The sequence below is a fragment of the Sciurus carolinensis genome, chromosome 16, assembly GCF_902686445.1.
Source record: "Sciurus carolinensis chromosome 16, mSciCar1.2, whole genome shotgun sequence".
In the NCBI taxonomy this organism is placed as follows: domain Eukaryota; kingdom Metazoa; phylum Chordata; class Mammalia; order Rodentia; family Sciuridae; genus Sciurus; species Sciurus carolinensis.
Genome location: NC_062228.1, coordinates 4,242,706 through 4,267,246, shown reverse-complemented (window position 1 = coordinate 4,267,246; position 24,541 = coordinate 4,242,706). Strand labels below are relative to the sequence as shown.

General features: G+C 50.2%; 1 protein-coding gene across 1 annotated transcript in view; it reads left to right on the top strand.

The window, feature by feature from the left end:
• Positions 1 to 24,541, top strand: part of Cdh13 (cadherin 13) — an 899,199-nt gene that overhangs the window by 816,694 nt on the left and 57,964 nt on the right. The window lies entirely within an intron of this gene.

Genomic DNA, 24,541 nt, shown 5'->3' with positions numbered 1-24,541 from the left:
ATGCCAGGTAAGCTGGTAGTGGCGCGGAGTAGTGCCAGATCCTATAACAACGTGAATCTGAATCCCTCCCCTCCCCACTGCCTGGTATCTGGCAAAGGAAAGGTGCGATTTAAACACGAAGGAGGACGCTCTCCTCCAGTACTTAGATGGAAAACCTGTAGCTCAACAGGCGACAAGAGCTGGGCCAACTCAGGTCGCCCCGGGGGCTTAACTGCCGTTCTGTATTTCCACAGTAGCGGGGGCAGCAGGCGATTCTGGGGGGTGAAATGAGCGGAAATGGGGTTGGTCTTGCTGAGTTCCGGCTGCCACGCGGTCACCACCCGGAACACTGCCCCGAGCGGAAGGGTGCATGGGAAGGGCGGGCAGTGTCTGGGGCACGAGCTACAGGGCCGCTGAGGAGCGGAGGCGTGGGTCAGTCTGCCCTCTCCGGTTAAGACCAGCTCTGGCTGACTTAGAAAGGAGGTAACTGGCCAGAAGATTCAAGGGTAATTTATAGGATGAAGAACCAGCTTGAAACGGCACAGGAACCAGGGTGACAGGAGGCTTTAGGTGATGGGAGCTGACAGACTGGCACAGGGAGAGCAAGCCCACTGCTGCCACTCATCCCATGGTCCGCGTGCCAGGGCCAGCCTGCAGGGCTTGGGCAGAGCTGTGAGCCTCCGGCCCAGGGCACCTTGAGGGAGGGACCACCCAGATGACCACACACCCCAGCAGGCTGGGAGGAGGGAGGGAAACCTGCCTGCCCAGGCCCAGGGACAGGCCACAGGAAGAGAACCTCCTGGCAAGGTGTGAGCCAAGACACCGAGGGACATCCAGCCATGGAGAACAGATGTCCGTCACTGGAACTGGGAGTGCGGGTCCCCATCCTCTCCAGGACAGTGTCGAGAGCACCGTGGGAGGAGGTCAGAAAACGCAAGTGGCCACAGCTGTGACTTGTGGGGAAGGTGGGAAGTGGAAGCTTCTGGAGGGACCCATGTTTCCATAGCAATCCTGATCCCAACAGAAGTGACCCTCCATCACAGGCAACCGGGACCCAGCTCAGGGTGACATGCCTAAGAACGCACGGCGTGGCCCAGGCAACTGAAAGGCCCACAGGGACCAGGGCGTCAGTGTGAAGAGTTCAGGTGCTCAGACAGGTCCCTGTCCTTCCCTGGCCACTCTCCCCCTCAGCTCCTTCCCCATGTGTCTGTGGAGGGGAAGCTACCGGCAGAACCTCCTCATCTACCTGCAGGAGAGACATCCCCCATCAAGTCCCACAAAGGCCCATCCAGACAGCGGGGACACCCTGGAAAGGCAGGACAGACTGTGCCAATGGGCAGGTCCTAGAGCTAGGGTCCGCGACAGACCCAGCAAGGCCGTGAGGGCGTGAGCCGTGGCCGCCCCAAAGAGTAGAGGAGGTCTTCACAGAAGATGGGAATGCACACTGAGTCTTCAGGAAGCACAGGTGGCCTCTGCAGCTGAGCGTGATGTGGGGTACCCCCCGCAAACACAGCCACGGTGCTTCTGTGGGGAGGTGCATCTAAAAGCCTTAGCACACCCGCCCGACTGAGGCGATGCACTGATCCCTGTCCCGGGGTGAACCTGTGTCCTCTGTGTGCTGTGTGTGTGTGTGTGACACACACACTTCTCTCTCTGACCCCGTTCCTCAAAGTCATTGCCCCTCACTCCGTTCGCACTGGCTGAGCCTCCCTCCCCCACCGGGTGCTGGTTCTGAGCCTGTGCAAGGCAGGGATGATGTCATGGGCGGGTGGAGCTGCTGTCCTGGGAACTCTGGAAAGAAAAGGCTCATTCGTGATGTGCAGTTTTTGATCCTGCACACTGAAAAGCGCTGTTCCAGGGGGTTGCGTGTGCAGAGGGTGAGCGGGGCGGTGGGGAGGACCAGGATGAGAGACGTTTCCGATGATCCTCACCTGGCTCTCCAGACTTCTCAGGCGGACGCAGTGACCTTGGGGGTTGCGTTGTTGCTGCTGTAATGATTCTTCAGGGGGCGGGCAATGGCAAGGGGAGGAAATTCTCTCTGGGAACTTGTTGTATCTCAAGGAGAGCCCTGAGCTTAGCCGGTCTCGGCACAGGAGAGAGGCTGGCACAGGAGAGAGTCTGGCCCAGCTCTGCCCTGGCAGGCCTGATCCCAGGCACGGCCCCATGATGAGCCTCGCGGGGGTCCCCATCTCCGGGCCAATCTGTGCGCGGCCCCCTCCTGTGTGTCCTCTGCCCTGTCCATGTCTCTGGTGCTCCCTCCCCTTACCTCTGTCCCCTCTGCCCTCCCTCCTCCCCCTCTGCCTCTCTGGTGTCCATCCTGTCCCTCCTGTCCCTCCTCCTGGGTCTCTGTCTGGCTCTCTCCTCTCTCCTCTCTCCCTCTCTCTCCTTGCCTCCTCTTCTCTCCCACTCCTTTCCCTCCTCTTCCTCTTCTACAGAACAGGGGTCAGGCGCCTTCCCATGGTGTCTGAGCATCTTGATCGCCTCCCTTTCCTCCGTTGCCTCCTCCTTTCTCCTTTGCTCTCTCCCTCCCACCACAGCCACCTCTCTCTCCCCCATGAATCTCTGGGGCTCAGCCCATCACTCCTCCGGGTTCTTGAGACTGAAACACGCCATGGGAGGCTCTCCACTAACCAGCGTCCTCAGAGCCCAGCGGGGGCCCTGCCTGTCCCCTATGGTTCCCTTGGTCTCCTCCCTGGGGGACTCTGTCTACTGTCAAAATGAGAAACCTCCTCCCACCTAAAAAAAACATGGGGGGCTTCTAACAGACCCCTGCTCGTGGCCCATGTCCTGTCTTGCGTGAGGAAGTGCAGGACGCGGACTCCCCTCTCCTCTGCTGGCCGCTGAACACACCGTCTCTCCAGGGAGCACGGCAGCCCAGGATGCCTGATCTCCGTGACCCCAGTCAGGGCTTTGGGGCAGCAGAGCTCATGTTCTCAGGGAAGGCCTGTCACGAAGCCGTCACCTGTGCCCTTCACCCAATAGGAATGGACCTGACAGATTGAACAGCAGGTGAACTTCCCTATTACGACTGGCATCCTCTCATCCTTCCTACAACACTAAGATGGGTCGCCGAGGAAGCTTTTGAAAAGGCAGTTGAGACTAAGGAGATGATAAACTACTGTGGTCATCCAGCCAAGGAAACCCCCTTTCACCCACGGGGCTTAGCCATATTCAGACACGCGGGCTGCTCTTCGTAAGTCCACTCTCCGCCCTCTCGCTTCCCAGGGTGGGGAGAACAGCCGCCCAGGTCAAGAAGTGGCTCTTGTTTTCCATCCTGAGCAACCAACTATCCTACTAGCAGGATCTACTGATCCACTTATGCCTTCCTGTACTGAATATTTGCCTTGTTTCCAATTGTTGGCAACATTTTCAAAGATAGTAGACATGCTCGTAGCTACATTGTTTAATGCATCACTGATTTTCAGAAGATAAGTCCCTGAAAATACTTTACAGGAGAAAAAAGCACTGATACTGCCTTTTGACATGCACAGAATCCTTTGGATTTGACCTCTAGGCAGTCAAATTTACATTTTCCCTCATGATTTCTAAATAAATGTTATGGTTATAAAGTCCTTGTCTGCTCCAAGACCACATAAGTATTGATGGGTCCTAAAACATGGCACCCTGTGCTGTCGTGCACAGTGTGGGGTGATGGTTGGTCATGCTCCACCTCCCAGGGCTGGGACAGTCCTCCAGGGGTGCCAGGCAGGAGGTGGGCACCCCAGGGACACCTCTGTATCTCAGAGGAGGAGTGGACCTGGCAAGTCAGAGAGGGCAGCGAGGCAGGAGCTGTGCCAAGATGGAGCACTGCTTCCTCTGCATCCGCCAGCATGCCGTGGCTAACTGGGGCAGGGGGACACTCAAGAAGCCGCGAGTACTGGCCCTCCCCGCCCATTGACTGTGTCACACTGGGATGCCAGGCAGCTAAAGCATCCCGAACTACCTCTGGGGACCCGTTCCCTTGTCCCAGTAACAAGGGATTCTGTGGATGAAACCAAGTAGCAATTCCTATTCCAAACCTTCCTGGGACGGAACTCAAGGTGGGCAGGCCGTGGTAGACCATCCTGCTGCCGGGGCCTCTGCCTACCATTGGATAGGCAAGATGATGCATGTCGAGGAAAAATATCGCCCCTACCATGTAAGATTACACACGCTGCTCAAGCTGTCTTGGAAAGCGTCGTTCATCAGGGAGACCCGCAAGGGAGCGTCAAACGCTGTCTGTGTGGGAAATAGGGTTGGCTGAACACCACAGGAAAATGCAAAATGCCAGGCTCGGAGAAGATAGAGGTTCGCTTTGTACTCACGTGAAGTCAGTCTAGTGTGAGCGGCAGCCCCACAGTGCCATCGGAAGCCCAGGTCCTTCTTGCTCCACTTCCAGGCTGGCGCCCTCTGCTTCATGGTCAGCGGTGGCTACTCGTGCTCCCACCTCCATAACTTCCTTCCAGAAAGCGGGGAGGGAGGAAGGGGAAGAAGAGGGCTTTCCAGTCTCATACGAGACCTCCTCAGGGTCACCCTCATTTCCATTTGCATCTCATCGGCCAGAATCGGCCATGGGACCACACCTGACCACACCAAGGGTTCCTGGGAAAGATGGCCACTGGACTTGTAATGTGCCAGCTTTCAAAACTGAAGTCGTTTACTGTAGCAGAATGGGTATTGGGTGGTAGATTGAACCTTTCAGTTAAATTAAAAACTGGAAAGTACATTTATTTAATGAAAATATCTAATGTGTGAACTTTCTGTTACTCTCACAAAACACCTAAGATATCAGCCTTAAAAAGAAAGAGGTTTGATTTGACTCACTGTTTCAGAGGCTCTAGTCCATAGCTGGTTGGCCCTATTGCTTTGGGCCTATGGGCAGGCAGCATGTCATGGGGAGTGCATGCCAGAGCAAGCTGCCACCTCTTGACAGACCAGAAGCAAAGAAAGAAATAGAAGGAGCCAGCATCCCATTAACCCTTCAAGGGATACCCCCAGTGACTACCTGCCTTCTACCAGGTCCCACTTCCTATGGCTCCCTGCGTTCCTGTGGCACCTTAGGCTGGGACCACACACACCTTCAACACATGGCCTTTGGAGGACATCCAAGCCATGGAATTTAATGTATTATATTTTGGCAGAACCAAAATAATAGATCATTGGGTTAGGGGGAAAAAAAAGTACAAGGATTATAGTTCTCCATTCACTCAGTCATTGAATGACACTTATTTAGATCTCACTGTGGGTCTGACTCTGTGTCGGGTGCCACATAGTCATTGATGGAAGAAATGATTTGTGCTCAGACCCTGGGGAGCTTGCAGCCACAAGACCAAGAACTACTGCTACAGAAGAAAGTGTCCCAAGAAGCGGGAGGGAGGAACAAAGAGAAGAAAAAAGAAAGTTAACCAATACCAAAATTCCATAAATCACGATAACGTTAGCAGGTTGAATTTACTGTTTGCAAAACTATCTTTATTTGCAAACTATTTGTATATCTCACCTTGCAAGAATGTCTGCGTGGGTGCCAGAGAAATTGTGAGTGATTATTAATAAAATTTTCTGTAGAGCTGAATAATTTCTAAAGCAAAAATTTTTATATCATTTCAAAATTTTTGCAGGGAAAATTGTGACTGTATTATGGTTTAGGTATAAGGTATCCCCAAAAAGCTCAGGAGTGAGACAATGCAATATTTTTTTTTTATATACTGGGGGTTGAACCCAGGCGAGCTCAGTCACTGAGCCACATTCCCAATCTTTCTTATTTGTTTTGAGACAGGGTCTCACTAAGTTGCTTAGGACTTTGCTAAGTTGCTGAGGGGCCTCAAACTTACCATCCTCCTGCCTCAGCCTCCTGAGTCACTGTGGTTACAGGTGTGCACCACCACACTCAGCAGTACAAGAATTTTGAGAGGTGAAATGATTGGATTATAGACGTGTACCAGATCTGTGGATAATCCACTGAGGTGGATTAACTCTAGGTGGGTATGTTGTGGCTGGAGGAGGTAGGTCCCTGGGGGGTGCCTTTGGGTTTACATTTTGTCCCTGGTGAGCAGAGCTGGCTCGCTCTCTCTCTCTCTGCTTCCTGGTTGCCGTGTCCTGTGCTACTTCCCGTGCCATGCCCTTCTTCCACGATGTTCTGCCTCACCCAGGGAGCTGGCCGAGCCTGGACTGAACCTCTAAACCTCTGGAACCATGCACCAAAATAACTTTTCTTCCTTTAATTTGTTCTTGTCAGATCTTTTGGTCGGCAGCACAAAGCTGACTCAGACAATTTGGAAGATGGGCTGTCCTAGCGTGTTTGATGGGATTTGGGCCGAAGCCATCATAGACTGAGAATATTCCTCAGGGCTCAAAGGTCTTAAACAGCCCAAGCCCAGGGCCAGGCCCCGCAAGTGGCAAGGGCTCATGGATACACAACAGATTAATGGAGGTGGGGTAAGAGTGTCTCCGTGCAAACACTTTGTGCATAAACAAACATAGGGATTGCTGATTTTTTAATCTTCACGCGTTCACTAATGCCCACCAACCATGAAAACTTTGTATATGGCCTTGTTTCAAATTGGCGGGGCCACCACCCAGGAGAGAGGCCTTAGCAGACACGCAAGCCCTCGCTGCCCTTCCCAGGTCCATGAAAGTTACGTTAAAGAGTCATTTCCATCAGCCAGCTCTCCCTCCAAAGCTTTGGTCCAAATTGAGCCTATTCTTTAAACACAGAATATCTCAATCAGATCCTAATTAGCTACTCATCCCTCAGAAAACTCCACCCTGCTTTGTCCTAAGTTCCTTGGGTCTATTCTTTTCAGGTCATTTCCTCCCTCCTCCTCCTCTGGACTTGGGTGCTTTTAGCAGCATGGTAGAATCCATTCACACATTCATACCGACTAAGAATGTGACATTGAATAACAAGAATTCAGCCCAAAAGATCTGTCAGAATGCCCAATTGGGCTCATGCTGGTCTTCTTGTGACTCATCAAGTCCCCTTCTTTAACATCTTGTTTAATCTAATATTGGAGTCCTTTCAAAGGAAACCACAAAAAAATGATGGGAAATTGAGTGGAAATCGTCACAGGCTGACTGAGGGACATTTTATTCTGTACTTTCAAAGACCTTTGGAAGTAGAAGGCGAAAGTCAATTCCTTCAAAAATGAGAACCTTGTCATCATTGACATTTTAACGAACTTCAGGGTATAGATGTTCAGGGTCTTGCCTTTTATTGGGAGGGAGAAGGGTTCTAAACCCCCAAACCAGGCCTCAAAACCAGATTGTAGAGTTTAATTTGGGGTGACTCCCAACTTTTAAATTTTAATCAGAAGCTAAAGGCCAAATAATAGCATTTCTATCTGGGGAAATTAAGAGAAACACCTCCGTCTACTACAATCTATTATTAACACTTCCTCTTAATTAACTGTGGCGACTGACCTCAATAAGAGGATTTGGGGTGAGGTCATTTTGTTGTTTTTTTAATGAGCTTAGATATTTCTTTCTGGAGTCAACAAAGACAGAGCTGGAAATGTAAACGGATTGTTTACAGTGGTGCCCTCGTAATTTTTAATTAAAGTGATGTTCTTCCATTGGAAGTTTATGGTGGCAATACATTTTATTGCCCGCTCTGTGTGGAATTTTTAATTATTTATGTAAATGGAGCAGCGCCGCTGGCCCTCTCGCTCAGTGGTCAGATTTTCTGTTAGGAAGGTGCCAGAGAGAAGCAGAGTCTAATAAATTAAATCCCTGAATTTTTAAAGGCTTAACATCCTCACTGGCTAAAAGTAGAATCCTGCCTTTTATAATGATCTGGAGACAAAGGTTTCCAATAATAACTTCCATTAAAGGTGCCTAATTTGGTTAATATGAAACAGTGAACCATTTGAATAAACAGTTGAATGGTTGTTTTAGAAATCAACCAGCTTTTTAACATCTGTCTACTTGCGTTGTTACGAATTTGCCACGGGGCAGACTTTTTTTGCTGAAAACATGCTTGCGAATTGGCTTTATCTAAATATAATTATGATGGTCCTTCTCATCAGCCTGAGAAATTAATTCTCAGAACCAATATAGAAAATATTGACAAATGTTAATATTGTTTCCTGCCCACTATTTTCTAAGCTGTTCAGTCTGCTTGGCTTTTCTTTTAGAAAATTTAATAAAGGCATTTGAAACAGACAAGGATTGCCCCCCACGTGGCCAGAGAAGGCCACCCACTTCAGGACTGAGCACAGGTCAGCAGAATAGGGAAAGGGCCTTCTATCACCTGCGTTCACCTGTCAGTCACTGGCACCAAGGAGTCGCACCCTGGGGTCCCTCGAGGAGCTTGTCACAGCACTAGCCCCACTGTAGGCAATGCCACTGTAGTGTCCTGGCATGAGTCACAGCTGGCTCAAGACACACATTTCATCGCCTGCTCCCAGCTCGCTCTCCCAGTGACTCTTGAAGCTTGTGATTTCAGGTGACGAGACTCTGAACAATAGTCCTGCCTGTGTCTAACTTAGGTTCTCGTGGTGTGTTCTAATGGTGTGGCAGGAACCTCCCCGTAAGATCAGACCTTGTGTCGTCGACTTTGGACCATCTTAGATGCCTGGCAAAGGCTGCGTGTGTGAAATGGATCCTCTGGGTTTGGGCTGTGATGGGGAATCCATCTCTGCATTCGCTCATTCATTCCAAAAAGATTTAACCTGTGGACGCTTTGCTAGGCACCAGGAATGTGGCAGCAAAGAAAACAGTTAAGAACCTCTGTCATCATGGTGATCTTAGCCCAGTGGGGGCAGCAAACCCAACAGGAGAATTAATAACTAAAGTAAATACAGAATAACTGGTGATCAGCCCATAGCAAGGACGTGAAGAAGGAAGCAGGGTCCGAGACCCCAGGGAGAGGGCCGGCACTGGCCTGCGTGGGGATGCAGCATTTCACTAGAGAACTGGACGGAGTGCAGAGCCACGGGCCAGGTCCTGAGGCACCGTGCAGGAGCCAGGAGGGGAAGCCAGGCACCTGGCACGAGCGCTGTGGGGCTGGGGGAGAGGCCCAGGGCGTGGGTCAGGGCTTCTCTCTGAATGAGATGGTGGTAGGAAAGGTCAGGAGGGGCGGCGGATGGGGCAGTGAGGCTGGCCGGGGGGGGGGGGGGGGAGGGGGGGGGCGGCGTGCTGCAGAGATGCAGCCAGGAGGGGGCTGGACTGGAGCTCGGTGGCAGCAGCACAGGCAGCGGGCAGCTGGCAGGGCCAGGTGGGTCTGCTGACCATCCGTGTGTGAGTGTCTGACGCAGAGAGAGGCCAACACCAAGGGAGGTTTCATCTTAAACGACGGGAAGGACTGAGCGGGTGTTTGAGACGGTGGGCTGGCTAGGGAGGGAAGTCTCCAGGCTGGCTCTGCTCTCGCTGAGGCTGGACTCAGATATCAAGGGAGTCCGGGCTGGAGGTGACTCTAAATCCCTGAGGTTTTGAGATCCCTGAAGAGGGGAGGGCAGGCAGAAAGCACAGGAGCCCACAGCCGAGCCCTGCCTGCTCGGACATGCAGAGGAGCCGCCTGGTCTGCATGAGGATGGCTTCCCAAGAGCCTCTGGGCAGCAGTGACACACTGCATGTGCTACTCACTGGACGGCCAGCTGCCAAAGCAGCAGAGCCAGTCTGCGCAGTCCCTGGACAGAGTGGACACCCCACTGGAATGGGTGGATCTGGGTGTCCTGGCCCATTCCTCTCTCAGCCAACAGCATGTGTGGGCCATTTCCTTCTGGGCCAAAGACGGCCACCACCCTTGAGCCACAGGGACGTGGTCAAGGCCACCCTAGAGCAGTTGGTCCCCGCTACCCACACGCTGTGCTGCCTACCACAGCATCGCCTCCAGTTCCACAGCCACCCTGTGAGGAAGGGTTTACAGACAAGGAAGAACCAGGAAATGACCAGGGTCAGACCGATGCACGTGCAGGAAGTCAGATTCAGAGACAGGCCTCTTCCTCTCCTCTGCTCCTCCACCTCCCACCACAGCACAACCACAATGGCCAGTGCTCAGTGTCCAGTGGCACAGAGACCTGACAACTTTATGCTACCTAGTTTCTCTGTTCCCTAATACATTTGACATTCCATTTCTGATTTTAGTTGGTGGTCCTTAACTCTGTGACAGTTTTTCCCACCCTCAACCACAGCAAAAATCTCCACCGCCCAGATGCCTGTGAGAGGAAGGAGCCAGGAAGGATCGAGACAAACCCTCGAGGAAGCAGGCTCCCGGGCTTGCTCTTCCCAGCAGAGGCTCCCCCGCCTCCTGTGGCAGGGAGGACCTTCCTGCTGGACTCGACCGCCCTGTGGTTGGTGGGCACACCACAGTCTTCCACGGACTCCTTCCTGCCCACTTCCTGAGCTTCTGTTTCTGGGGTCGCCTTCCAAAAAGCAGCACTTGATCTTACCCACCCAACATTTTAGAGGAGAAAAGAGAACTGGGCTTGAAGCACACGCTTTCCCTACGGAAGCAACAGACCTCAAATTGCGACTTCAGAGGTTCAGTTTGTCTCTGGGGCCACCCCAGAGAGCCGTGCTGGGAAAGGCAGGCCTGGCCCTAGGAGAGCCCTGCAAAGAGAAGAACCACAGCCCCAGTGACTCTGCCTGCCAGTGCGGTGCCATCGTTCAGATGCGTAGCCTGGGGTACAGTTTGATCTCTGTGGACTCAGTTCCCTCATCTGTTAAGTGGGGGGAAGTAATATCCAGGTTGTAGAGGCACCACAGAGGAGAAACGAGAAGATAAAGCCAGCCAGTGCTTCAGACAGTGCCTGGCGCAAAGCAAGCATTCACCTAACCCTGCATGGTTCTCGGTAGAGGCCCAACACGCAGCCGTTCTCTAGACACAGCTCTTCAAAAACAGGCACTCCTAAAATCCACGGCTGTCGTGCTTTATCGACTTAAAACCAACCTGTGGAAACACTAGTGCGGATGTCAGTGGAAGTTAGTGACCCCCACCAGGAATGGAGATGGCTTTCCACCTGTGTTCCCACAGAACCTGGTGGTGGTCCACAAGCCATGCCCAGGTGTGGCACTACTACAGCCTCACGGTGGCGATCTACCCCCACTCCAGGGAAAATTTAAAGGGCAGATGGAAGTGCCTAAACATTAAGTGTGTTCACTGTTTTCTTACCGTAAAGCAAGCACTCAGAGGTGACAGAGCCCATGAACAGAGAATGAGCTCTGTTGCAGGGAACCCTGGATGGCTGACTGGCGAGGTCCGCAGCATGGCCCTTTGGTGCAAGGTGGCTTGATTTTGCAATTCTTCTGAAGCAAAAACATAACATAGTCATATTTTCCACTAGTGAAACTGTTCCTGGTTTGAATTGATCAATATTTTAAGGTGCTCAGCAAAGCATGGCATGCTATGCAAATATCACCAGGGGTTGTAGATATTGTCACCCAAACAGGTGTAGGATCTGGTTGAACATTGGTAATGTGATCAATCAAAGGAGATGTTCCCTATGAGCAAAAGAAGGCTTCATGATTTAGAACCTGTGGTCATTTCTAGTTAAGTGTCTGTCAGGATTCATGGTTGCAAGCAACAGAAAGCATCAGTGATATTAGGTGGAGAAAAAGAAGAATATGCTGGGCATGTGGCTAGTGGTATAGCCTTTACCTAGCATGGGCAAGGCCCTGGGCTCTACCCCCAGCACCATAAAATAAATTACTGGATTGATATTGAGCATCACTGAATGGACAAGAGGCCAGAGGATAAGCTGGAGAAATGGAAGGCCACCATATAGAACTCAAGAGGGGAGGCGATAGGGACCACTACAAAGGGGACATGGTACGTGTCTTGCAAGGAACATGACCTCCATCTGACCCCCACATGACTCACTTTTAAAAGAGGATCAGACTTGCCAGAGCTAAGTCACAATTCACACGTCCATTCCTGTTGCATCTGAGCAAGGACTGGAATTTCTACCTCCCTCCCCAACCCTGCACAAAACAGGGGCTTCCCCAAAGAGGCAGGAGGTTCTGAGGAATGACAGAGGCAGTGAGCAGCCAGGAGTAACCGTGTCCACTCCAAACCCCTTCCACAGATCTGAGTCTTCACAACTGTGACAGCCCTTGTGGCAGGCTTGCAGGTCACAAATGTCCCCAGTTGTCCTGTCTCGATGGGTACTTGTGACAAGAGGAGCAAACCTTTGCATATTCAGTTCCTGCCAAAGAGCAAGTCTGCCCCGCTGCAGAGATGCATGGAGCAGAGGCCAGGTAGACCCACACAGGCACCGAGGGCCAGAGCGCTGCAGAGCAGGCGGTGGCTGCTGGCAGTGGGGCTCCGGACAGCCCTCAGGCAGAGGGAGGAGCTCTGCATGGAGACCTCCTACAGGACAGGTGGGACGAGGGTGAGGCCACCAGACACGTCAGGCTTCAGTGGAGCACCAAACACTTGGTCAAGAGAGACTATCTTCTAATGCGGTGTTTTTTTTTTAAATCAAAAGTATTGCCAATATCCACAATAAGCAAAACGGCAAATTTCTGAGGAAGTCCATCGATGTTGCTGCTTTTCCTTTTGCATTCAGCTCAGACACCGCTGGGCGTGACCCTGCTTGTGCCGACTACTTTCCCACTTGGGGCCTGTTTCTTCTTCAATAAAATTAAAGGTTGTGATCCGAAATGTTGTGTGATCATAGCCCCAGGAGCAGGGCTGGGAAAGAGCTCAGGCACAACGTAGGCTATGGAAAAGGTGCTCTGGGCCAGGCCTGAACCTGCAACCCGGTGGCTCCGTATAGGTGGCCCTGTCTGTGATGGGCACTCAGCTTCTGTTACTGAAACAATTACCTGGGGAATCGACTTATAATGAGAAATGGGTTGTTTGGGCTCATGGTTTTGGAGATTTGGGCCCCTGACTGATTGGTCCTGCTGCTTGGGACACATCATGGCAAAGCCCTGGCAGAGAAACCTGTTTGGTTCATGGAAACCAAGGATCAGAAAAGAAAGAGGAGGAACCCGGGACTCACAGTCCCCTCAGAGGGCACCCCGAGGGACCCGAAGACTTCCTATGAGGCACCACCTCCCAATAGCACCACAGGCTGGGGACCAGTTCTTCAACACACAGGCCTTTGAGGAACATTCTGGATCCAAACTGTTGCAGGTGGGTCAACTGTGAGTCCTTCACCCATAGAAACTCAAAACTGGGCTTGGAGTAAAAAAAGAAATCTCTGACTTAAAAAAATTACAACTAGACTCTAAAACAGTAAAATTTAAAACAATAGGGGAACAAAGAGGAGTCGTGAAGGGAAGGTGGAGGTAAGGAACAGAAGGGGCTGTGTGTCTAGAAATCCGATCCCGCATCAGCTGGTCAGCACAGCGGACCCTGTGAGGTGGGTGTGGGCATCCCCGTTCATAGAGGAGGAGCAGAGAGGCCCAAGAGCTGAGGGTTGGACCCTCGCTGAGGGAAGGAGGCGGAAGTCAAGCTAGATGGGTCTGTTCCAAAGGACGTCGTAATGGGGAAACATTTCTTTTCTCTTATGTTGCAAGAGGTGCTACCGTTCAGAACATTTCCTCAAGTCTGCGCCCTTGGAGGGTTGGCTCCCGAGCTCCCAGCTCATCGCTTGTGGCTCCTTCAAGGCGAGATCTGCCTCCTCGCTAGGTGGAGGTCCGGTGCTCGAGGGTTGGGCTCATCACTGTCCCCACTGATTCACTTTGGGTCTTGGAGGACTTCTTTTGCAGCCTGTGACAATGAGGACCAGGGAACCAGCAGGGGTGGGGACATGAGAGCGTGACCCCCATTTGTGTGCTTTTTGTTATGACGTCACTGATGGAAACGGCCGAGCACGGTGCTCAGGTGCCGCCTCATGTCCCTGAGCACAGAAAATGTGTGTGCCTCACCTCGTGCGTTACGTGAGCTTTGTTCCGACGGGCTCACACAGCTGTAGGCCTTGTGTGCTGTGTCGACGCATCAGCGGGATGTGCTAAATAAGGTGTCTCAGGCTGAAACCCGTGTGAAACAAGGTCCTGTTCTAGCCCTTGACAAAAATGGGACCAGAGGCTGGTGGCCACCAGTCCCTTATGTCCCAGGAGTGATGTTTCAGCTTGGCTAATTTGGTATTTGTGGTGACGCCAGAGGGCTCAGCCTTGGTGGATAATGAGTCTCCTTGGTGCTTGCCTCCGCATTCATGGCCTAACTTCCCTCGCTGCTCTGCTATCCCCTGGGGGCCAGAGACCACACTGATCTTACACAGGGCCTGGGGTACATCCTAGGCACTCGGTACATTTTAATTTAATGAATTAATTAATTGCAAATGAGTGGTTTTCAAAGATCATGGTTACCCAGGCATCCGACTCTAGTGGACCCCACTTGGGAGTTAATGATATATCTTTGCCAAGATAAGAAGGGATTCCTATCAGAGCCTGACTCTGATGAACAGTGCATATGAAAACTAATTAAGTGCCTTCATTTAATTATTACTTGCTCTTCCCTGGTTTGAGCTTCTCCTTGGGTTTGAGAGAACGAGAGCAGATATTCTTACTGTCCTCTCTCCCAGCATCTGGGCTCAGTACCGTCAGCTTTGCTGATTCTCCTGAGGCCGCCGTGGGAGGTGCTGTTGCTCAGTGCTCCCTCCCTGTGGGCTCTCCCTGCACTGCTGCCCTGGAAAGCAGATGGAATGCCGGAAGCGTCCGTGATGGCCCTTCCTTCTGGGCAAGAGGGGCTGCCCACGGAGGCCATTCTGCTTCTCACTGAACCGGCCTCACTTCCCCTGCCGCCTAGCCTGAACTGGGTTTGAGAACAACATTGCCAGTAACCTTCTTACTCTGTATGGTCTTTCATTAGGACAGGGAGGCAAACTTCCCATTGGGGGCCAGGTGATAAGGAATGTAGGCTTTGTGGACCACAATCTCTATCTCAGCTACTCAGCTCTGTCATTGTAACTCAAAAGCTGCCACATCAATGAATAGATGCAACTGTTTCAATAAAACTTTATTTACACAAGCAGGCAGAGGACTGAATTCCATCCATGGACCATAATTTGCTGACTCCCACAGTACAGTTCTTCTTTTCTCTGGTGTCTTATCTGCCTGTCCTCTGCTCTGGGGTCTCTTTGGAGATGGTTTGGGTCTCCTTCACTGTTTTTTTCAAGTCAATATCTAGTACAGCTTGCTCCATACCAAGTCCTTGGGCAGTGTTTGCAAATGCATGACTTATAAGACCCAGCCTCGATCCACAGGTGTGATAAAGCATGCCAATCAGATGAAAGGTGACCTTAGCCCCCATGACAGCCCATCTATCCATCAACCTCCCTCCTGTTGTCAATATCAGAATTGCAGCAATCTTTTTAACATCAAATCAAAATGATATTCCTGTATTCACTCAACAAATAGCCCCTGGGTATGAGGACAGCATCCAGATGTCAGCTTGGATTTGCCTCCCTTCGAGACTTAAACAAACTCGTGGAAAGTCCTGCTCCTTGCCCTATGACAGTCCAGGGCTCCTCCAAGAGTTGTCAAATCCCCAAGGGTTGGAGAAAGAGACCCTGTATTTCTAGAGTCCCTTCAGGCTCTGAGCTTTCACTTCTGCAACTTGGTCTGTTTCTTGCCTCCTCCTCTCCGTGCAGCCTGATACACCCCATTGCCCAATTCCCCTGGTGCACACGAGCATGAGCATACACACACCGTGCACACTGGCCACGCACTCCCACCATCATCAGAATTGGGTGCTTGTGGTCTGCATGGCTGAGGAAATTGGGGACACAGGGAGGACAGTGATGTCTCTGGGATGGCTTCTATCTGAGCTCCACAGTCCTCAGCTTCTCCCAGCCCATCCCCCCTGGTGTTCACAAGATACATGGTTCCTGCCTTCTTGACCTCAGCCAGCATCATGATCCTCTCCCCTCTGTGTCGCTCTCCTCGGCTCCTTCTCTTTGGCAGTGGCATTAAGGAGGAATGGCGGGCACACGGGCACTGTGTGTCTATTGTTCAGTGTGATAAGATCTGGCATACCACGCATACCCATGAAACCACAGCCCAAGTCAAGATGGCACGCATGCCCAGCAGCCCCAAAGCGACTCTGGCTCCTTTGCAGCCCTCCCTCCTGTGCAGGCAGCCTGGGCTCTGCCCCGCTGCTGCAGGCCAGTGTGCAGTCTCCAGAGTGGGATGTGAACGGGTCGTAGCACGCAGGCTCTTTCTCATCTGGCTTCTTTCACTCGGCACAACACATCTGGGGTCGTCTATGCCGTTGTCTGTGTCAACACTCTCCCAGGAGCAGACATGAAGACCCCTACAGAGTAGCTCAGTTCTATCCAGCCCTGTCCCTCAAGGGCCTTGGCTCTCTCTTACCCAGAGGAGAAACATCAGAAGTGCAAAGGGGCCCACTTTCTTTAGAAGAGGTGGCAGTTTTAAACAGCACCCCTAAGCTGTAAATATCTTCTCACCCTTTGGTCAACCATGTGGCTGTTTAATAAGCACCTTCTGTATGCCAAGCACAGTTATTAGGACATAGTGGGAATCAGATCAACAGGGCCTTCCTCCTGGGAAGATCGGAGGATAAGTAGATGAATGGCTCGCGGGCTGGTGCCACCTGGATGGGGCTGTGAAGAGACCAGAAGATGCCTGGGGATCCACCAGGAAGGACAAACATCCCACCAGCCACAGTGGCCATGTCTGCAGAGCGGAATGAGGGTGGGGAATCAGAGAAAGTATCCATAGATTTCTTTTGTTTACAAGCTCTTAGAGCACTTCTAGAGGGTTTTTTTAGTCTTTTGAATGCTTTCTAATGAGCAATATGTGCTCATTGTATAAAAATTAACGAACATGAAACAGAATAAAGAAGCAAATTAAAACTCACCTTTAATCCCAACACCTGATATGGCCACTGTTATATTTCATTTTGTTAATTTCACAGGCGAGAAGCAGAGGAATATGTTTTGTTTCATTTTGTGTAATTAAACAGGCCACGGGAACTGCTATCAGCTTCCCGGGGAGCTGAGTTGTGTTTATTTTTTTTTAAGAGCTACTAATTTTTGATTAACAAGAATGAAAGTAACATTTAAGAGGAATCTAATTACACCCTCTTCCCTTTCTCAACAAAACAACATCATTCCCCAGGACATGTGGAGTCAGGACGCTAAGGATGTACAGCATGGAGCTGGGATTTCAGGGGACATTTTTCATGTCACTTCTGAGACAGTTGTGAGAGTTCTCCAACCGCGAGGGATCTCTGCTGCAGGTTCCATTCCCAGCTGAAGCCAGGGCCAGGCAATAACTCACTGTGCCATTACTTAGTTCTGTGATGACTGCAGGTACTGAGCCAGAGTAGAAAACCTCAGTCCCCAAAAAGGTGGGGGACTCAGTGTCAGGACGTCAAGGAACAGAAAAGGCAGGGCATTGGAAAGGGACCACTGGGGTGCATGAAGTCCAGTGCTGGGTTTAGTGCTCTTGAGTCTGAATCACATATGGCTGTTTCCTTCATCGGCTTCTCCAGTCTGCAAGTGTCCATGGAATGCAGCCTGTAAGCTAGTCCTGGCCACAGCTGGTCACAGGCCATCCCTGGGCGTGGCTGTTCTACCCATACCGCTGACAGAACAGGCCTCTGGTCCTGTGGGAGACTGAGGGTTCGGGAATCTGAACTAACACTAGAGAGGCTAGGTCCCTTGTGGATTTGCCATCATCTGATCATTCCGCAAGTACATCGGATTCTCCTCTGCCTCTGAGTGAGGGTGGCTCACAGAGGGCCCCCCCCCCAGCCCACCTGGGCTTCGTCCCCAGATGCACTAGCTCAACACAGTCCCGCTTCAGCACCATGGTCAGCACCCCCCCCCCCACTGCCCAGGCCCCTGTGAATGACAGCCAAGCATTTGCAAATGAACTCCTCTGTGTGTTGCTTGTCTGTTTCTCACTCCAAATAACCTCCAGCTGCCTTGAGTCTGCTCAGATGCTGACAGCTGAGTTTGATATCAGCTCTACCACAGAGGGGTAGGGGATTCTGGGCAAGTCACCTAACCTCCCCTTCCCTCATTCTCTGCAGATGTAAAAGGAGATCTTATCTAGAGTGGTGGAGCGGATTAAATGGGCTAATCCCGCAAAGCTCTCAGCAGGAGCTGTGGAATGTGACACAACTCCATTCACCAGTTACTCCTGTAATACTTCAAGAATCACCCCAGCCAGAGCTCACCCTGCAATCTTCCCTCATCTCCCACTGCCAGCCCTACAAGGGCTGGTGAGGTTGCTGGCGAGTGTGCTGGTCAGCAGGAGCAGTGCCGGGCAATGTTGGACCCGGATCTCAATGGCTAGCCAGGAGGAGGGGCACTCCCTCCACAGTCCAGCTGCAGGTGATGGGAGTGCAGGGAGCTGCTCCAGTGTCACGCAGAGATCCAGGCTCCTTTGGTGGGGCAGGGGTGCCTCAGAAATTCCCATGGGGATTTTGTGGCCAGGACCGAGAGTGACATTACCGCTTCCACCCACGTTCCCTTGGCCCAGCCTAGCTGCAGAGGGAGCTGAGAGATGCAGCCCACCTGTGTGTCTGGAAGGAAAATGGAATTGTCTCTGCTCATCCAAGTGCTTCTCATCTCACCACCAGGACAGGAGACGCCCAAGGGCAGTGACCAAGGCCCTTGGGGTTCTTACCCAGTGCGTGTTCCCTCCGCCTTCCCTTGGACTGTTTCAAGAATGAATTCTAGAGTTGACCAGGTGGCACTGTGCAGAGTGGCTTCCAAGGAGCAAAAGATGGAAGGGGCAAAGGGACCGCCAGGACCCGCCAGGGCTGAGGGTCCCAGCAGCACCCCTTGGGCTGCACTAGGGAACTGCAGGAAAACGCCTCATGGCCACCTTAGCATAGGATGCCAGGAGGGGAGGGGTGAGCCAGAGCGGCCTAGGGAGAGGGAGCAGAGCTGCCCCTCTTGGAGCAGAGGTCATTTCTGAATGCATTTGCCTGTGCTGTGGAGCCTCCGTATCCTGTGTTCCAATGGCAAGCCTAGGAAGAGCTGTCTTCCTGGGTCGCCCCCTCTTTGAACAGAGTCTCCTGCTTGAGACAAGAAAATACTGTGTCAAATAATACTTTGAAAAGCAGGCAAGGAATGCAAACAGATAGAAACTTTCTGAAAGACATGTTGCATTATGTATCAGCCTTTTTTTTAAACAGTCTACTCTTCCAAACCAGTAATTCCACTCCTAGAATTTATCTCAAAGAAATAATCAGAAATGGTGTAAAAAACTTATGTCCTCAGGAAAGAGAGATTGATGTGCAGAGCTGTACACTGAAGCCTTATTTATGATAGCAGAAATTTAGAAAACATACTTAATGTCCAGCAATAGGAGGCTGCATAAATATATTATAAAACAGTCCTATGCTGGAATAATATGTAGTGATGAAATGGTGCTTTATAGGAATTTTTAAGGTGGGGGAACTGTTCCCAAAATAACTGAAGTGGAGAAAGGAGGACATCCAAGCTGGTAAACTGTACAATCCTAAGAGAGTACCTTGAATAAAATACCCCAGGTTAGGAGTGACTCTCACACTCCTGGAACTAATGATCTACAATTTTTTCTACACTCTTTTTAATTGTTAACTTTTCAATGTTGAACACAGGATGCTTTTATAAATAGAAAAATATTTTTAAGAAGGAACAAGGAAGTTGTAGGAGACATCCTTTCTCTCTGCAGACCCGTCAGAAACCCCAGTGCTTTTCTGCAGCGTTGCGGGACTCGGATGCTAATCCAGACCACCAGCCTGCGTCAGTAATGGGCACAGACCGGTGACTGCTGCCTGGGACACATTCCTTTCAGCTGTTATAACGTCCATCCAGCTGCACAAACCAGATCATCCCAAACTCCAGTCACCCAGATAACCCTGCACACCACACGTTTTTCACGAGAAATGACAAAGCCTTGTTCCTTTGTGAGTTCTGTAAAGACTTCTCTTGGCATCTGTGAAAAATGACATGGACCCTTCACCCAGACTTCACAACCTACCCACACGAGCTTTGGTTACAGTTCGTGAACATTCCTGGGGATCTGAAAAGCATTTCACCTCCTCACCTGAGGCTGTGCCTTCCCATTGGGTTTGGAGGATAAAACTGCTCCAGGCGTGTTAAAGAGCAGACCTGTGTTCCCAGGGCTTCCTCTGAGCTGGGATTTCAAATCCCAGGGGGTCAGGCTGGTAAGACAATTGAGGACATGAGCAAAGACAGTCATAATAATTTACCCTGAAAGGCACAAAAAATTAAAAAAAAAACACACAGTGGCTTGTTTTTGCCTTTGTGCCAAAGAATTTTCCAACCTATACACCCAGACAAGTACCTGTTCTGGAAAGGAAGGGCAAGGTGCGTTATGCATGGCGCTGCCAGACGTGCCCCCTCTGAGCTTGGGCCTCTCCAGCACTCGGGGTGCTGAGATGCAGCCCCCCAGCAGTGCTGCAGTCGCAGCTCCATGCCAGCAGGAGTGACAGGCCCCCCGCACAGCAGTTCCAGGAATGGAGAGCCTCCTCCCTGGCCCATTACATGGGGCCTATTCTTAGAATCAAATTTAAGCTCTGTTAGAAAATTGTTGAAAGCCTTCAGTGCTCATTTTTCACCAAATTGAACTCTGTAATGTTACCATAATAGAAGAAAAGCTTCCAAAGTTCAATTGGAATTTTTTCTATTAACTTAGTAATAAGGGTCCAATTTCAGGAAAAGGGTTTCAGCGTGAATGAAATCACGCTGTTTGTTAGGCACATCAGAGCTCTCCTCTCACACATGCGGATGCCTGGTCTCCCAGGGTTGGACTTTCTGGGAGGTCAACATTAATTCGGAAACTTCCAGATCTTTCTGGAATTATGTGAGAATGAATCATTTCCCTTAGATGGATTTTCTATGAAAATGAAGTTCACTCCTTCAGGTACTATATCTTTTTGACTTTTGACTAGGTTTCTAAAATTTATGCCCTTCTGATTCCTCAACAGGAGCCTGGGGTTGGGCTTCAGGGTTCTCTAAGTGCGGTAGTCTCCCACCCCGGGGAACACATCCCAGACTCCTCAGGTGGCACCGTGGATGGTGCCAAGCCCACGACCACTGCTTGTCCTATGTATCCATGCCTCCAGGAAGGTTAGACTAACAAATCAGGCACAGCAAGACAGTACTAATAAGTGGCAGTGAAATAGCACAATCATAACAATATCACAACAAAACCAGCACACCACTATTGTGCCTTGGGGACATTGACCATACCAGGATGCTGGGTCTGACAACCCCTCTATCACTAGGTGACGGAGCAGCAGATCACATATACAGAAGGCCCAGGACACAGGATGACTCCTGGCTCCTGGCAGGACAGAGCTAGAGAGCATCAGCATTCATCACTCCACTCAGAACAGCACATTTCTTAAAACTTGTGGATTGCATATTTCTGGAATTTTCCATATCTTTTTTTTTTTTTTTTTTTCTTTTAATCTCAGTTGACCATAGCAACCGAAAGTACAAAAAGCAAAACCACAGGCAAGGGGGGTTTATAGCAGTTCTCGTAGGTGGATGAATGGATCCAAGCAATGCTCTACCTGATTTTGAATCTTGCTGCCTTTTGTGCTTTCACACAAAATTCCATACTGTGCCCACTGTGCCTGCCTCTGGATCCCCTAGGAATTCAGTTAGACACCAAGTGTTTTAGGAGCTAGGATTTAAAAAAGAAAAAAGGAGAAGAAAAATCAGTGTTATTAAGTTCGTCTCAGAGAAATAGAATTAAGCTTCATTGAGTTGCTATTAAGTGTCAGGCATTTTCTGTGCATTTACCACTTCATTCTCCAAAACGCCCTTGAACAGGTCTTACTGCCCCACCCACAGAACATGCTGCTGTGGCTGCACACGTGCTTGGCGACCCCGCAGCTGAGAAGTGACAGCTGAGCCAGTCTCTCCCGCTGTAGCTCCCAGGACACAGGCCTGTTTCACAGTCTCAGCAAACATTTTCTCTTTCCTCCACGTGGGTTCTGTGCCCGTGAGGACTGGGGGTGCCAGTGCTGGCTGTCCACAGAGGGGCTCAGGCCTGTTTTGTGCTGCTCTGGGGCAGGCTTGCCCTGGGTTCCGTCCTATGAACAGAGGCAGCCCCAGCTACCTCCTTCTGCGGTCACAAGCTGGAAACCAACTGTGTCTTCCTAAAAAATGTGAGTGACCAAGAGATGGCCAGTCATAACCTCCCTGAGGTGCAGTGGCCCCAAGGTGGGGGCTTCTCAGCTATATTGGGTGAGGTGCAAGAAAAGGAAACAGTGTGTCCTCACTGAACATCCCCTGCCACATGCAGTCCCCTGCTGCCTCACAGAAATGGAGCAAGCAATCGTGAAATTCATCTGGAAGAATAGGAAACCCAGAATAGCTAAAGCAATCCTTAGCAGGAAGAATGAAATGGGGTATCACAATACCAGAACTTCAACTATACTACAAAGCAATGGTAACAAAAACGGCATGGTATTGGCACCAAAACAGGCAGATCAATGGTACAGAATAGAGGACATGGACACAAACCCAAATAAATACAATTTTCTCATACTAGACAAAGGTGCCAAAAATATGCAATGGAGAAAAGATAGCCTCTTCAACAAATGGTGCTGGGAAAACTAGAAATCCATATGCAACAGAATGAAATTAAACCCCTATCTCTCACCCTGCACAAAACTCAACTCAAAATGGATCAAGGACCTTGAAATCAGACCAGAGACCCTTCATCTTATAGAAGAAAAAGTAGGTTCAAACCTTCAACTTGTTGGCTTAGGATCAGACTTCCTTAACAGGATTCCCATAGCACAAGAAATAAAAGCAAGAATCAATAACTGGGATAGATTCAAACTAAATAACTTTCTCTCAGCAAAGGAAACTATCAGCAATGTGAAGAGAGAGCCTACAGAGTGGGAGAATGTCTTTGCCACTCATACTTCAGATAGAGCACTAATTTCCAGAATATATAAAGAACTCAAAAAACTCTACACCAAGAATACAAATAACCCAATCAACAAATGGGCTAAGGATATGAACAGACCCTTCACAGAAGAAGATGTACAAGCAATCAACAAACATATGGAAAAATGTTCAACATCTCTAGTAATAAGAGAAATGCAAATCAAAACTACCCTAAGATTTCATCTCACCCCAATTAGAATGGCGATTATCAAGAATACAAGCAACAATAGGTGTTGGAGAGGATGTGGGGGAAAAGGTACACTCATACATTGCTGGTGGGGCTGTAAATTAGTGCAACCACTCTGGAAAGCAGGTGGAGATTCCTTAGAAAACTTGGAATGGACCCACCATTTGACCCAGCTATCCCACTCCTAGGCCTATACCCAAAGGACTTAAAATCAGCATACTACAGAGATACAGCCACATCAATGTTCATAGCTACTCAATTCACAATAGCCAGATTGTAGAACCAACCTAGATGTCCTTCAATTGATGAATGGCTAAAGAAACTATGATATATATATATATGTACATATATATATATATACATATATATATATATATATATACACACACACACACAATGGAATATTACTCAGCCATAAAGAATAATAAAATTATGGCATTTGCAGGCAAATGGATGAAATTGGAGAATATCCTGCTAAGTGAGATAAGCCAATCTCAAAAAACCAAAGGACAAATGATCTCACTGATAAGTGGATGATGACACATAATGGGGGGTGGGAGGGGGGCAAGAATGGAGGAAGGAGGGACTGTATACAGGGAAAAGAGGGGTAGGAGGGGTGGGGGGGAAGGAAAAATAACAGAATGAATCAAACATCATTACCCCATGTAAATGTATGATTACGCAAACGGTATGCTGTTACTCCATGTACACAGAAACAACATGCATGCCATTTGTTTACAATAAAAATAAAGTAAAATTAAAAAAAAGAAAAGAAAAGGAAAAGGTGTGTCCTCACTGAACATCCCCTGCCACACGCGCATCCCCTGCCGCGCTGCCAGCCCACACCTACAGGGAGCCTGCCGCGTGCTAAGCCTGGATCTTTCTGTTGGAGGTCAGGGGTCACTGTGCTCGTGTTGTGAACGGGGCCGTTGACCCTGGAGCGAGAGCTCAGCCCATGGAGGAAACATCTTGGTCGTGTGCTCCTTAACAAGCACTCATTCAGCAGCTCCTGGACTCCCCTCCCTGGGCTAGGTGCCACCGTGCCACTTGTCAGTCCATCTTCACCCTCCCCTGCAAGATCAGCGTGCTGTTCCTGTTTCTCTGGTGAGCAGACCAAGGTGCAGAGCCTCTGAAGTGGCTGACCTCGCTCAAAGCCTGGCGGACGCCAAATGGATGCAACGAAGGTGAAGCCCAGGGTACCTGCACGTGTCTCAGAGCAAGTCCAGAGCATCTTCCCCTGGCTTTTGTGGTTGGCACACATTCCCCAACCTGCTCAGGAACGGGGAAAAAATACAGTCCTGGAAATAAGAAAAATATATATATATCCTCATGTGGTGAGACTAGAAAGTGTGGCCTTTGGCAGAGGAATTTCACCATGATCTGCCATGGGAAACTGTCACGGGAACTGGGAATGAAAGGACTCTGCGGGCTGAACTGTCAATCTTGCTGTCACTCAAAACTCCACCAGCTCCAAGATCTCCAACTTCGCATCTCCCGCCAACGGTCCTCCTCTTCCCTCCCTCTGACTGCGCAGCCTCCTCATGACGTCAGAACA